The following is a 14,945-nucleotide window of genomic DNA, read 5'->3' on the forward strand; positions in this document are numbered from 1 at the left end:
TAGATCACCTAATAATATAGGTTGGACGAATTCTATGGGAAGCCCATAAGGAATTCGGCCAAGGGATATAATTAAACGAGTCCATGGGCTGCTTAGGGCCTAAGAAGTCAAATTAGGGTTTCCTACATTCAAAACCCTAATAGCCTAAGTATATAAAGACCCTTAATGCCCCAAAAACGCATGAAATGAATCCTTTAGGTTTTGTAGTCGTTTTTGGTGCCTCCTCTCTCCTTCTTCTTCATATAGTTGCTTAGTGGTGTTTGTGGCTCCATTAGAGGTGCAATTAAAGGTAATCTCTAAACCTTATTTCAGTTCATAATATGTTAGATCTAGGGTTTATAGCTTTGGATATTCAATTGCATGTTCATTAGACAAACTAGATCCAAAAGCTATTAGGGTTTGCATGTACACCATAGGAATGATGTAGTGCTCAAAACCCATTAGTAACCAAGGACCATTTCAACTTGCCTGCATCCAAAAGTACCTTCAGACGTTGATCCCTGCTAGCTTGAAGTCCTAAATTCTCATTTACAGTTAGGTCTTCAACTTCTTCATCACCATACTCAAGAGGTTCAAGAGTTTCAACCTCGAGTATTTCTTCATCAGACAACTCATCTCGAAGCGCAAATTCCAAGACAGATTTCCATTGAATCTGTTTTTCTCTTTCACTAGCTCCTTCTCCCCCATCTTGCATTGGAAGGCCCTACATCCAAAACAAATATGTTTTCTTGTTGAAGATCACTCAATCGTTCGAACACCTTTTAAAGCTCATACTAACCTATTTGGAGAAAGCATTGTAAGTTTCGACTGTGGGAGCTTGAAATTTAATATGGGTTAATGTTTCATCAATAATTATGAGCATCTCATCGAATTTATATGTAACATCCTGGAATCGCAAGAATAGAATTGAAGGGCTAAAAGTGTAAGTTTTAGAGGGTGACTCGGCGACTCCATGGATAGACTCGGCGAGTCAGGTCGCGGCTATGGTCGCGTGTCAAGTGGCCTACTCGGCGAGTCCAAAGATGGACTCAGTGAGTAGGTGCTGTATGGAGAAAACCCTAATTTTTGGGGTTGAGCCCTATATAAAGAGCATAATACCCCTCCACAGCCTCCCTTATTCCCCCCTGAGTTCCAGAAGCCCTAAATTCGTGGAGAGTCCCATTATTGAACAAACTAGAGCTTGGAGAGGTGTTGTTTGAAGAGATCTTGAAGGAGAAGTGGCTTGGATCAAAGAGCTTTGTGTGGATTCGAGTTTGCCTGCTATTGAGGCATCTTTTGGAGGTAAAACCTTCATTCTTGGGCTGTATCTTCCTAGTTTCATCATTTTGGGGTTTGTGGGGAGTATATCTTGGAATGTTTTGGAGTTTGGAGGTTAGATCTGAGGTTGCTACCTCAGATCTGGAATATTGAAGGCCTAGAGTACATTAAAGTTCCTGTGTTTGAGTGCTTAGTGAAGCCACCATGTCCCAAACCTTGGTTCTAAGGTGAATAAGGCTTAGATCTCCTTAGATTCACGTAAAGTTTGCCACTTTACGTGATGGATGGATTGTAGGAGGTTGGATCTATGTTTTGGATCAATTGCATGGCCTGAGATGCTTTTGTATGGATTCAGACCGGTGGTACTCGACGAGTCACATGGGTGGACTCGACGAGTTGGTTGAAGATGGCCTGGAACTCGATGAGTTGGAAGAACAACTCGGCGAGTAGGTTGAAGATAGCCTTGGACTCGACGAGTCCATTTGGACTCGGCGAGTCTTGTCGAGGAAGTCCCAATATTTCTGGTTGAGTCAATGAATCGGTGAGTCAAGGGATGAATCGGTGAGTTGGGTGCGAGTGGACTCAGAGTTGTTGGACTCGACGAGTCTTGGGGTGACTCGGCGAGTTGGGTCGCTGATTGAAGGAAGTTCTGAGCATATGGACTCGGCGAGTCATCGGGTTGACTCGGCAGGTAGGGTCAGTCAGGGGTTGACTTTGACTTGTCCATGGTTGACCAGTTGTCTTCCAGGGGTATTTTGGTAATTAAGGGTATTTATTGAGTTGTATGTTTTGATGTTCAGTGGAGGAGTTCGTGTCAGAGTTCGGAGCAGCGGGATCTTATCCTTTCAGCCGACAGTTTCGAGGTGAGTTATCCTCACTATATCAACAGGGTCTAAGGCACCAAGGCCGGCCCTTTATTGTATTGAGATTCGGTTATGGTTATTATGTTATTGTGTGATGTGTCTGCATCCTGGTAGCTAGGATGGTACATGCTAGGAGGCCTTGCTAAGGTCAGTTTCCCGATATACAGAGTGATGCTATGCTAGTGACCGGTTAGGTCGGTAACCCGATTAGGGTAATGATATGCTATGTGATCTGCTTGCTCGGTTTGTTAACTATGACTGTTATATGAATGTATGTTTTGTGCACATGGTTGTGTGGACTGGAGATGGGTTGAGGTGGGTCCTGCTTTGTGTTGTAGGCCAAGATACCCAGGGCGGACCGGTTGTTCCGAAGACCCAGAGAGCGGTCCGGATAGGCTGTAGGCCCCACGAGGGCGGACCAGACGTGCCGAGGCTCGGTGAGTGGACCAGGCCGACTGAAGGCCCGATACGGGCAGATCAGTCACATTGTAGACTCAGAGAGTGGACCAGGCCAACTGAAGGCCCGATACGGGCGGACCAGTCACACTGTAGACTCAGAGAGTGGACCAGGTGGGTTGAAGGCCCGATGCGGGCGGACCAACCCCACTGTAGACTCGAAGGACATGACTAGACCTGGAGGATGGTTCCGATGGACTGAAGGCCCGATACGGCGGACCAGTCACACAGTAGACCCGATATGCATGGCTGTTCTATGTTCTGTTATGTTATGTATGTTTTATATGTTTTGGACTGGAAGGTCGCAGCCTGGAAGGGCGTATACGTGGTTGGTATTTTGGGGGTATCTCACTAAGCTTTCGGGCTTACAGTTGTGGTTTAATGTTTTTCAGGTTCTTCAGGAGACCGTGGCATGGCGAAGGCACCATCGTACCGCTCCTCATGATTTTGTAGCAATGTGATTCTGGGAATACTCTAATGATTTGTACTGAAAACCTTTTTGTAAACATTTTAATGGAAATCGGGTTGTTTTGAAAATTTTAAATTGGTTGTATTTTTCGGATGTTACAAGTTGGTATCAGAGCCTTGGTTTGAGTGAATTGGAGGAACACTTGTGTGACTCCAGTCTCAAATCGAGGAGAGTTTTCAAAAAAAGAGAATTTAAAATGGTTTTCAAAATAAGTAAAGGAGGATGCGGAGGTACGATCAGCCGGAGCCAGTAAGTAACCCCAAAATACCATACATGACAATTGTTTTATTGAGCTTTGATAGAACAACATGCTAGAGTTAGGCTAGGGATCTTCAGGATTTATTGATGAGTTGCCTGATTTATGATGCCTGCTAGCCTAGGGTTCCTTGTGAGAGATTTCTAGTGTTCCTTTAGTTGTGAGGATAGAGCGTTGTTATGTATGTCGCTAGGGTGTTGTGGGAGTACTTCATACAAATATGGGTAGGTGTGGAAGGTAGTATGGTCCCGTACTACTGAAAGCACGGACTCATACGCGTATCAGGGTAACCATGACCTCTAGGGTTGGGATGAGAGCTGGTTCCCGGGATAGTGGAATATGTCTGAGATTTGGTGTTTTATTTTCAGTATGGAGATTTCAGGGCACGCTGGGAGTGGATCCAGGTCAGGATCAGGAGCAGGAGAGGGAGTTCCGGGTGGGTCTGTACAACCCGAGGTTGTCAGCCAGATGAGTACGCACGAGTTGGATGCGATGATTCGTGAGATCCTGCATGATGAGGTTGCTGCATTGTTTCGGGCTGAGCTGCCGGAGTTGTTTGGGTCGATCAAGACCACCATGGTGGAGTATTTTGATGAGCGCTATGCGGCTCTCACGGAGACGGCTGCAGCGGCGGCTACCGCAGCAGTAGCAGCGGCAGGAGGAGGAGCCAGTAGAGGTTTTCAGTATCGGGACTTCGATAATACGAAGCCTCCCACTTTCGATAGAGTTCAGGATCCGATCATTGCTATGAGGTGGTTATCAGATGTGGAGGGATGTTTCTTCACGTGTTCATGCCCTGCTGATCAGAGGGTGAGGTGTGCTCTGAACCTGTTGAGGCTCGGAGCAAAGGATTGGTGGAGATTGACCACGGGGTCGTACTCGGATGCGCAGAGGGCTGCGATTTCATGGGATCGGTTCAGATAGATGTTCAGCACTCGTTATGTTCCGCAGGTCGAGAGGGAGAGGTTGGCTTAGGAGTTCTTGGAGCTGAAACAGGATTCGGAATCGGTGACGGAAATCCCAGGATGTTTACTGAGAGGGCGATGTTTTGCCCTGAGTTCGCTTCGGAGCAGGCTCAGATGTCCCGGTATCTGAGTATGCTAAAGAGGGACATCAGACATTTTGTGTCTGCGCAGAGGTGTGAGACTTTGCTGGAGTTGCAGGAGGCCGCTAGGCGGCGTGAGTTAGAGATTGAGTTACAGATGCGTGAGCTGAGGCAAGCTCCGGTTCAGTTGCAGCCGGCGACGAAACGGTCTAAGATCGTTGATTCCAGGATTAGAGATCAGGGTAGCCACGTCTGTGGAAAGTGTGGAAGGGGTCACGCCAGGGTTTGTCGGTCCAGTGGAGCATGCCGCAAGTGCGGAAAGGAGGGACACTATGCGAGGGATTGTCGGCAGTCAGTGTCGGTTCGGGATTTGAGGATATGCGATCATTGTCATCAGGTTGGACATTTGAAGGTCAACTGTCCACGGCTTGCTGCAGGACCGGTGCAGGCTCCAGCACTGGCTACGTTGAGGATCACAGGTGGAGATTAGGGTGGAGCGGAGCCCCCAAGGGCTTAGGGTCGTGTTTTACAACTTGCTGCTACGGGTATGTTCTTTCTTCTGTTTTTGATTATTTATGATTGTTGTGGAGTATTGTTATCTGTTGGTTTCGTTGGTTGGTTATGGAATTGTGTTTCGGGTTTTCGTGTGATATCCATTGTTCCTTGAGGGTTTGGCGAGTTGTGATCGAGATTTCGTTTTGGTATCCTTGTTCCCTGAAGGATCGTTATGGTTATGGATTTGTACTTCGAGCTATCATTGATTATCCTTGTGAGGATTGGTGGCGGATGCGGCGTTGGTTTGAAGGCTGGGTAGATTTAGCAGTCTGAGGAATGGATATTTGAAGATTGGGTTCCTTTCGAGCGGGTTGTTCAGTGTGGAAACATGATTTTTTTATGAAAGTTGTTGGCGCTGGTGAGAAACATTTTGCGTGTAAGTGTTGATTTTCTGCAAGGTTACCTTGGGAGTTCGGTGATGGCGACCGGCGATTTATTGTCAGTATCTTAAGTGGGGGAGAATTGGAGATTCTTCGGATGATCGTTGGGTCTGAGAGGTTGTTTAGCTGCTTGGGGAAATTCAGCGATATTTCTATCAGTCGAGAGCAGGCTCGTATGGGTGAGTAACAGGCGTGCGGGGCGGAATACAGACCTAGAGCAGTTGATTGTGGAAGGCATGGGAGCGGGCCGGGATCGAGTATGTATGATGGAGATAGAGTTCGGGACCCCTAGAGGGCTAGAACGGTATGCACGGGAGGATTTCCCGAAGAGATAGTTCGGAATGATGAATGTTAGTTGAGCGGTCCGGATAGACTGAAGGCCGGTAGGCGTACCAGTCAGGCCGAAGGCTCGGAGGATGATCCAGTCAGATTGGCTGAAGGTTCTGAGAGTGGTCCAGATTGGCTGAAGGCCTGGGGAGGCGGTCCAGTCATGCTGAAGACTCTGCGAGTATTGTTGGATCGGTTCGAGGTTATCGGTTGTGTATGTTGCAGTGGGATTACATTGGGAGGTCTGGCCCCGGGTATCAATTTTGAGCAGTGAAGGTAGTGCATGGGCTTGAAAGTCCCTGTGATGAGAGTCAGCGTAGTGGTGATGCATGGATGTCGGGTACGCTTTAAAGAGGTAGTGTAGCGTGGGATGAGCACCATAGTGCCTGTCATGGTGACTGGGCGGACGAGTGGTTTCCTGGGTAAGGAAAGAGGGAGGAATGAAATTCCAAAAGGGAGTCCGAATTCATGGAAGTGAAAGCGGCAGTGTAGAGTTATGATTGGAGTGGTCCGTCGATGGTCTTTGAGTAGTGTGTTGCAGCGGTAGAATAAAAGCTCATTCGACTTGATATGTTGCTCTGGGCGCGGAGGGAATACCGCGGCGTAGAGCCAGGGAGAGGGGTTCGGAAGGGATACAAAGAAGGGTCTTGGACTCTCAGTGAGATTCTGATCAGGGTTTTGGGTATGTATCAGCGGTTCATCCTGGAAGGATGTTTGAGGATATCATCAGTGTATCGGGTTTTCCAAACCTGAGGGTGCTAGAGCTAGATCAACATGTGTGTGTGACTGCGAGGGGAGAACTCGGGGAAGTTGCTCCGGAATGGAAGAATGGGTCTTTCGGTCGTCATGGGATGGATAGAGTGGAATTCGGATCGGGAATCCGATGGTTCGTGGCTTTATAGCCATATGAGTCAAGTGAAAGATGAGAATTGGAGCAGTAAGGCATCATGGGTAATTCTCGGTTGTTGAGTGTGGTTATCGGAGGGTACAGTTGGTGCCCGGTTTGAGTAGGTGGTGGGGACACCGTACGGAAGGAGAGAGTGAGCTTCTGGTTTTTATGATTGTACCTGGAGGGACTTGGTTCGGTCAAGGTCAGGTGGCGCGTCGTGGGAAGTAATTTGAAGATGAGATGCCGTAGGCTTCGAGGACGAAGCCTAATCTAAGTGGGGGAGAATTGTAACATCCCGGAATCGCAAGAGTAGAATTGAAGGGCTAAAAGTGTAAGTTTTAGAGGGTGACTCGGCGAGTCCATGGATAGACTCGGCGAGTCAGGTCGCGGCTATGGTCGCGTGTCAAGTGGCCTACTCGACGAGTCCAAAGATGGACTCGGCAAGTAGGTGCTGTATGGAGAAAACCCAAATTTTCGGGGTTGAGCACTATATAAAGAGCCTAATACCCCTCCACAGCCTCCCTTATTCCCCCCCCCCCCTTGAGTTCCAGAAGCCCTAAATTCGTGGAGAGTCCCATTATTGAGCAAACTAGAGCTTGGAGAGGTGTTGTTTGAAGAGATCTTGAAGGAGAAGTGGCTTGGATCAAAGGGCTTTGTGTGGATTCGAGTTTGGCTGCTATTGAGGAATCTTTTGGAGGTAAAACCTTCGTTCTTGGGTTGTATCTTCCTAGTTTCATCATTTTGGGGTTTGTGGGGAGTATATCTTGGAATGTTTTGGAGTTTGGAAGTTAGATCTGAGGTTGCTACCTCAGATCTGGAATATTGAAGGCCTAGAGTGCATTAAAGTTCTTGTGTTTGAGTGCTTAGTGAAGCCACCATGTTCCAAACCTTGGTTCTAAGGTGAATAAGCCTTAGATCTCCTTAGATTCACGTAAAGTTTACCACTTTACGTGATGGATGGATTGTAGGAGGTTGGATCTATGTTTTGGATCAATTGCATGGCCTGAGATGCTTCTATATGGATTCAGACTGGTGGTACTCGACGAGTCACATGGGTGGACTCGACGAGTTGCTTGAAGATGGCTTGGAACTGGACGAGTTGGAAGAACAACTCGGCGGGTAGGTTGAAGATAGCCTTGGACTCGACGAGTCCATTTGGACTCGGCGAGTCTTGTCGAGGAAGTCCCAATATTTCTGGTTGAGTCGATGAATCGGTGAGTCAAGGGATGACTCGATGAGTTGAGTGCGAGTGGACTCAGAGTTGTTGGACTCGACGAGTCTTAGGGTGACTCGGCGAGTTGGGTCGCTGATTGAAGGAAGTTCTGAGCATATGGACTCGGCGAGTCATCGGGTTGACTCGGCGAGTAGGGTCAGTCAGGGGTTGACTTTGATTTGTCCATGGTTGACCAGTTGTCTTCCAGGGGTATTTTGGTAATTAAGGGTATTTATTAAGTTGTATGTTTTGATGTTCAGTGGAGGAGTTCGTGTCAGAGTTCGGAGCAGCGGGATCTTATCCTTTCAGCCGATAGTTTCGAGGTGAGTTATCCTCACTATATCAACAGGGTCTAAGGCACCAAGGCCGGCCCTTTATTGTATTGAGATTCGATTATGGTTATTATGTTATTGTGTGATGTGTCTGCATCCTGGTAGCTAGGATGGTACATGCTAGGAGGCCTTGCTCAGGTCAGTTTCCCGATATACAGAGTGATGCTATGCTAGTGACCGGTTAGGTCGGTAACCCGGTTAGGGTAATGATATGCTATGTGATCTGCTTGCTCGGTTTGTTAACTATGACTGTTATATGAATGTATGTTTTGTGCACATGGTTGTGTGGATTGGATATGGGTTGAGGCGGGTCCTGCTTTGTGCTGTAAGCCAGGATACCCAGGGCGGACCGGTTGTTCCGAAGGCCCATAGAGCGGTCTGGATAGGCTGTAGGCCCCACAAGGGCGGACCAGACGTGCCAAGGCTCGGAGAGTGGACCAAGCCGACTGAAGGCCCAATGCAGGAGGACCAATCACACTGTAGACTCAGAGAGTGGACCAAGCCGACTGAAGGCCCGATGCGGGCGAACCAGTCACACTGTAGACTCAGAGAGTGGACCAGGTGGGTTGAAGGCCCGATGCGGGCGGACCAACCCCACTGTAGACTCGAAGGACATGACTAGACCTGGAGGATGGATCCGATGGACTGAAGGCCCGATATGGCGGACCAGTCACACAGTAGACCCAATATGCATGGCTGTTCTATGTTATGTTATGTTATGTATGTTTTATATGTTTTGGATCGGAAGGTCGCAGCCTGGAAGGGCGTATACGTGGTTGGTATTTTGGGGGTATCTCACTAAACTTTCGGGCTTACAGTTGTGGTTTAATGTTTTTCAGGTTCTTCAGGAGACCGTGGCAAGGCGAAGGCGCGATCGTACCGCTCCTCATGATTTTGTAGCAATGTGATTCTGGGAATACTCTAATGATTTGTATTGAAAACCTTTTTGTAAACATTTTAATGGAAATCGGGTTGTTTTGAAAAATTTAAATTGGTTGTATTTTTCGGATGTTACATTATAATTTAGAACGTTAACAATATTCGAGGTGGCTCAGATCAGCTTGATGAGAACCTGTTGCATAATGATATTCCTTTCATCCTTTTTCCAAATCTCATTTTCTAGCCTTTGAATTTTTTTCTCATGATGCACATGATTCTGGTTGATGAGTTCATTGGTAGCACTAATCATGTCGTCATGAATCTTGAGCATGGTGGTGGTGGTGGAGATGTGATGATCATGGTTGTCGTTATACTTCTATTCAACTTCTTCCAGAGTGTGCTTGAATAGGAGGGAAATGAGTTGATCGAGTAGCTTTACTCGATCGAGTTCGGAGAGGTAGCATATTTGATCTTAGAAAGAGATGTGAGAATTAGTTCAATCTTGGAGTCGAGACTAGTAACCTTCTTATCAATCTTGGAATCAAGTTGTGTAATAGTCTTGTTGAGAGAGTCTACTTCGGAAACAACAGATGCTATATTATCTTAGGGCTCTAACAAGGCAAAAGTATCTGTAATGTTTTCATCCGAAGATCATGTTTCCGAGGTAAAACTCTCAAACTTCTTATCATCTTCATCATTATCAACATCATCTTGAGGTTCTAAAGGCTCCTCATTATCAACTGGATTGGATTGATATTCATTGTCTTGATTGCCTTGTGTGTTGGCATCAACATATACTTCTTCTTCTTTGGATTCTTCCAACGAGGAGAAAAGACTGAAATCATACAATGGTTTGGAGGAGGAAGGCTTATGTAACATTTTGAAATATGTGAGAATCAGAAAGGCACCAACATATGTGGTATCATTGTCAAACATTACATCATCTGAATGATCTTCATGGGAGGGAGGGTTGGGAGTTTCATCACTTGTGAACATCATTTGAGGATCATCCGAAACAATTGTGGGATCAGGAATATCTCCTGTAGTGGTTTCATGAGCTCCTTCGGAAAGATGAAATACTTGGCCAGTCTCTTCATCAGATGGAAAAGTGAATGGAAGATGAATTTGAAGAACTCTTTGACACATTGAAATAATTGTATACGCCACTTGTGCTCTAGTTTGCCCCGAATGAATAGAATGAGCCATGTTAACAAAATCATACCAGTCTTTGTCAAAAATACCCGATCTTCCTTTACTTGAACTAGGTATCGGACCGGTTGGGGCTTTCGAAGTAGGAGAGACGGCTCCAGCTTTAGAAAGCTTAGAATCAGAGGTAGGGGTCCCTAATTGCACATGTGTATAATCAAGTGGGATTTCCAAAAAGAATCGTGGGTGTTTCCCAGGGGTTTAAGGGACTATTTTCAATACCAGCACAATCTCTTGGGGAAGATGGGGGTACATTATATGTTGACTACCCATGAGTGTGTGCATGTGATATTGAAACTTTGAAGGGTACTTTGGAAGAGTAGACGGGAGGGGTAGGCAGAGATGCAGAGTCGGATTGAATTCCAATATATGAATCCTATTGAGAGGATCCATTGGCTTTGGTTCTCTTTTTTGGTTCTAACTTTTGAGGGAGAGCCCTTTCGTTTAGCCATTTTCTTCTTACGCCCACCAGTAGAAATTGGTTTGTTCACATCTGAAGGCTGATCATCCGAGACTGGGGTAGATTGTGTGCGTTCATACACAACCGAAGTCTCAAGATGGTGTCTGAGATATAGTGAATCAGATGGAAATGCAGCCAACATATGTTGTGGAAAAAGGACGAATAGGTCCGAAAGCAGATTAGTCCAGTAACGTATACGTTTTTATAGCCGTAAAGGAACAATATACCTCTTTGAGATTGAAATTGAGAGGATGGCTTCTAATCTTTCATCCTACAGCTGTGGAAGCGTTAGAGCCCAAAATATTGGACTTGAGATCTCGTTAGGCTTCCTTTTGATGCCAAACTTTCGAAAGTCCTGCCAGAGCACCTCGGTTCGATCAAAAATGTTGTTTCATTCGCAATAGATACTATACACAACGTACATCCAATCCTTGCTCTTGATTTCAGTACCACCATGCTTGCCAGATAATCCTCGAAGGATTAGGTGCATTAGAACAGTCCAAAGGCTAGGAATAGCAGACTTCTTGAGCTCCTTTTCCTTCAAATACCCATTATACATGATTTGATTGATAACTGTCTGAAAGTATTCGGTCGTGGGTTCTTGAGCACAAAAACCCTTGGGGTTTTCTGGAATGCCGATTTCCTTGTGGAAGGTGTTCTTGTGGAGAGGAATGATTTTTTCCGTAGGAGATTTTCACTTCCAGTACATCTTGTTCGATCTTAATTAATTCAAAGGCTTTGTGAAGAATGAAAAGAGGAAGTTTATGGTTAGGGATTTTGGTGAGAGGAACTACTATAGGATGATGGGTCATGAACTCAATTATGATGCAGGTGGATTCATCATAATCCATGGGATCTAGTGAGAACAGTTGAGTGGTTTCCCTAAGGATAAAATCAGTGGATGAAGATGAGCGGAACCCTTCAAAGATTTCTTCCTTGATGTAGGTTTGGAAACTTGAGGAATGTTTTAGGAAGATGTCATTGATGAATGTTTGAGAGATTGAAGAACAGAGTACAAAGAGAAAGGCTCTAGGTAGACGATTGCTAAAGTGAAATGTGGGAACAGTTAGGATTCAAAATCCTTTTATAGGTTGGATATTCCGGGCTGGGTCAAAGAAAGTAATTATGACACCTGGACACGATATGTGTTGCATTTAATGCATTGCTGAAAACCGCATCTTAAGCAGCTGTAGCACACAAAAGATGGGACGTCTGTTTGTTTTAAAATAGAAAACCATCGTTTCAGTTCTGATTTGAAATGATCTATATTGGAATGTGTGCCAAAGCACGTTTATTAAGAACTAAAGGGTAATCATCAAGTAAAATTACCATTAGTATATAAATGATAAAACGTTTCCGATTAAAAACGTTAATAACAACATTAAAATTCTTTTACTACTGAGGATCTCGAAACAATTGGATTCCGAGATGAGATGTCATAAGATACTTCAGAAAGAATATGAGCACATCATTAGTACATAATATAGAGTTCAAGATGGCAAAGTCTCAAACTGAATATCGGAGGTAAAAATTCATGAAGATCTTAGAGGACCAGTTTCATAAGATTGAGATTCCGAGAATTAAAGGAACAGAGCTCGAAAGAGGATAACATATGAACTCACATTACCGTTTTGGATCTGAATTCTGAGATGAACTTCATAACATACTTGATTTTGACATAAACTCTGAGATGAGATGATTGCAAGTACACCGATGTAACTATATCGGTCAGAATCTTCAAGAGATGAGGAAAGTTGAACAACTTAAAAACTAGTAGAAGAGGTTAGATAAAAAGACACATATGATGATCCTATATTTATACGAGTGGAAACGATTCCAAGGAGAAACGAATTTCACTTTAGAATTATTCTACTTTCTAATGTTTCCATCAGAGTGTACAAGCCTCTTGGAAGAATTGTGGATCCGACATCATCATTCCCATTTTGTCCAGAAACCCATTAAATTTGGTTTCGTCTAATGTCTTAGTTAAGACATCAGCAATTTCATCATCAGATGGAACAAAAATGAGTTTGATGCTTCCTTTTAAAATATGATCTTTATTGAAATTGTACTGAATATCAATGTGCTTGGTCATGGAGTGCTGAATTGGATTGTAAGAGATCACAATTGAACTTTAAGAGTCACAATAGATTGGAATTTGTTGAAATGGATAACCATAGTCCAAAAGCTAAGATTTCATCCAAAGAACTTGCAAAGTGCAGCTTGCAACAACGATGTATACTTCTTCAACTATTGAGAGAACAATACAATTCTATTTCTTGGATGACCAGCTAACCAATCTTCCACCCAAAAATTGACAACTTCCGAAAGTGCTCTTTCAATCCATTTGAAGACCTCCATAGTTTGAGTCGGAATATTCCTGAAGAAGAAAACTTTCATTTTCCGAATACCAAATTCTGAGGTTCTTTGTCCTTTGAGATATCAGAATATTTGCGTGGCATCCAGAAGACGAGACATCTTCGGATTAACTATGGACGACTTCTAGTATAGTAGAGAAGCGATCCAATCATTCCCTTATACTTCTTCTGATTAACACCAACACCTTATGGGTCCCAGAAGATCTTGTGTCTAAAACCCATTGGAACCTTTGCAGATGCACATGTGTCCATTAAATATTTTTTAGAAGTTCGGAAATGTATTTCTCTTAATGAATAAAGATTCCTCTGTTGGTTTTCTTGACTTGGAGTCTGAGGAAAAAAACTTATTTCATGATTCATGGTCATTTCGAATCGACTAACTATTAACTTTGTGAATTAGCAACCATCATTGAATCTGTGGATCCAAAGATGATGTCATCAACATATATTTGGAAGAAAATGAGATGGTTTCCATTGTATCTTCAGAATAAGTTAGGATCAAGAATTCCTCTTGGAAAATCGGAACACTTCAGAAAATCAATGAGAGTCTCGTACCAGGTGCGTGGAGCTTCCTTGAGGCCACAAACTACTTTTTGAAGTTTGTAACAATAGTTTGGATATGAAATATTTACAAAATTAGGGGCTACTGAAGATACACTTCGAAATCCAGTTCACTATTAAGAAAGTCACTTTAACGTCCATTTGGTAAAATTTAAAGCATTGTGAGCTACATAAGCGAGAAAGATTCAGATGACTTCAAGATCAACAACATGATCAAAGGTCTCGTCGTAATCATGTCCTTTGATCTGAGTAAATCCTTTGCCCACAAAGCTCGCTTTGTTTCTGATTATAACTCCATCATCGTCGATCTTGTTTTGGAAGACGCATCTTGTGCCAACAATAGAGTGATCATGAGGAGGAGGGAGAAGAGTCCACACTTATTTCTGTTAAATTCTACTAACTCTTCTTGCATGGTTGTAATCTAATCATCATGTTCTGAAGCTTCCTTGATGGATTTTGGTTCAACCATTGATATGAATGCCAAGAAGTAACACTCATTTTGGTTGTTGGTAGCAGAACGAGTTTGAACGCCAGCATTGAGATTTCCAATGACTTGATTCGGAGGATTATCCTTTGTCCAGATGTGTAGTCTTGGAAGTTCTTGTGCAGCGGATGATCCGATATCAACAATGGGGTTGTGTTGCTCCCCCTGAACAATTTGAATTTGAGGATGATGCTCCCACTGAAGTTCTAAACCGGATATTTCGATGTCGTCATCGTTCGGAAAGTCAAAAAAGTTAGCATCATCTTCATTATTATTTAGAATGGGATCAAATTCAACGAATTGATCTGTTGCATCTTGATATCCATCAACATTTGATTTGACGGTTGGATGACTATTCTCCCCTCAACCTAAGAAGGTTGAAATGGATCGGAATCAAATGGAGGAATGATGGGTGTTGGACTAGAGACATTTTGAGATAACAGAGCTTCAACTGATGACGATGGTATTGATTGAGATTCCAAGTCAAAAGCAGTTTCTAATGGTCCGAACAGGCTTTCGAAGTTGACTTCATGGATGATTTGGGAATTCGAAGACCCAGAAGGTGGAGCATCGGACTCCATGATGTGAGTTGTAACATGAGTTGGACTTGAGTTCCAAACAAAATTATCATCAAAACTGACATCAAAGCTTCCTTCAAGTACATGAGTTCAACGATTTAGAAATCCATAGGCTTTGGATTTGGATAAGTATCCCAAAAGGATTGCTTCACCGTCATTGGTTGAAGCTTGGTGAGTTAATCATAGTGTTTTTTATAAAGCATTTGCAACCAAAAACATGTAAGAAAGAGATACTCAGCTTGCAACCATTCATGGATTCATATGGTGTCATGTTGAGATAGCAATTAAGGATGCTTTAGTGTTGAGTAAAGAAAACAGTAGACATAGATTCAGCCCAAAGATAGAGAGGAACATTGA

The sequence above is a fragment of the Lactuca saligna genome, chromosome 5 (genome assembly GCF_052625555.1).
Source record: "Lactuca saligna cultivar CGN05327 chromosome 5, ASM5262555v1, whole genome shotgun sequence".
NCBI lineage: Eukaryota > Viridiplantae > Streptophyta > Magnoliopsida > Asterales > Asteraceae > Lactuca > Lactuca saligna.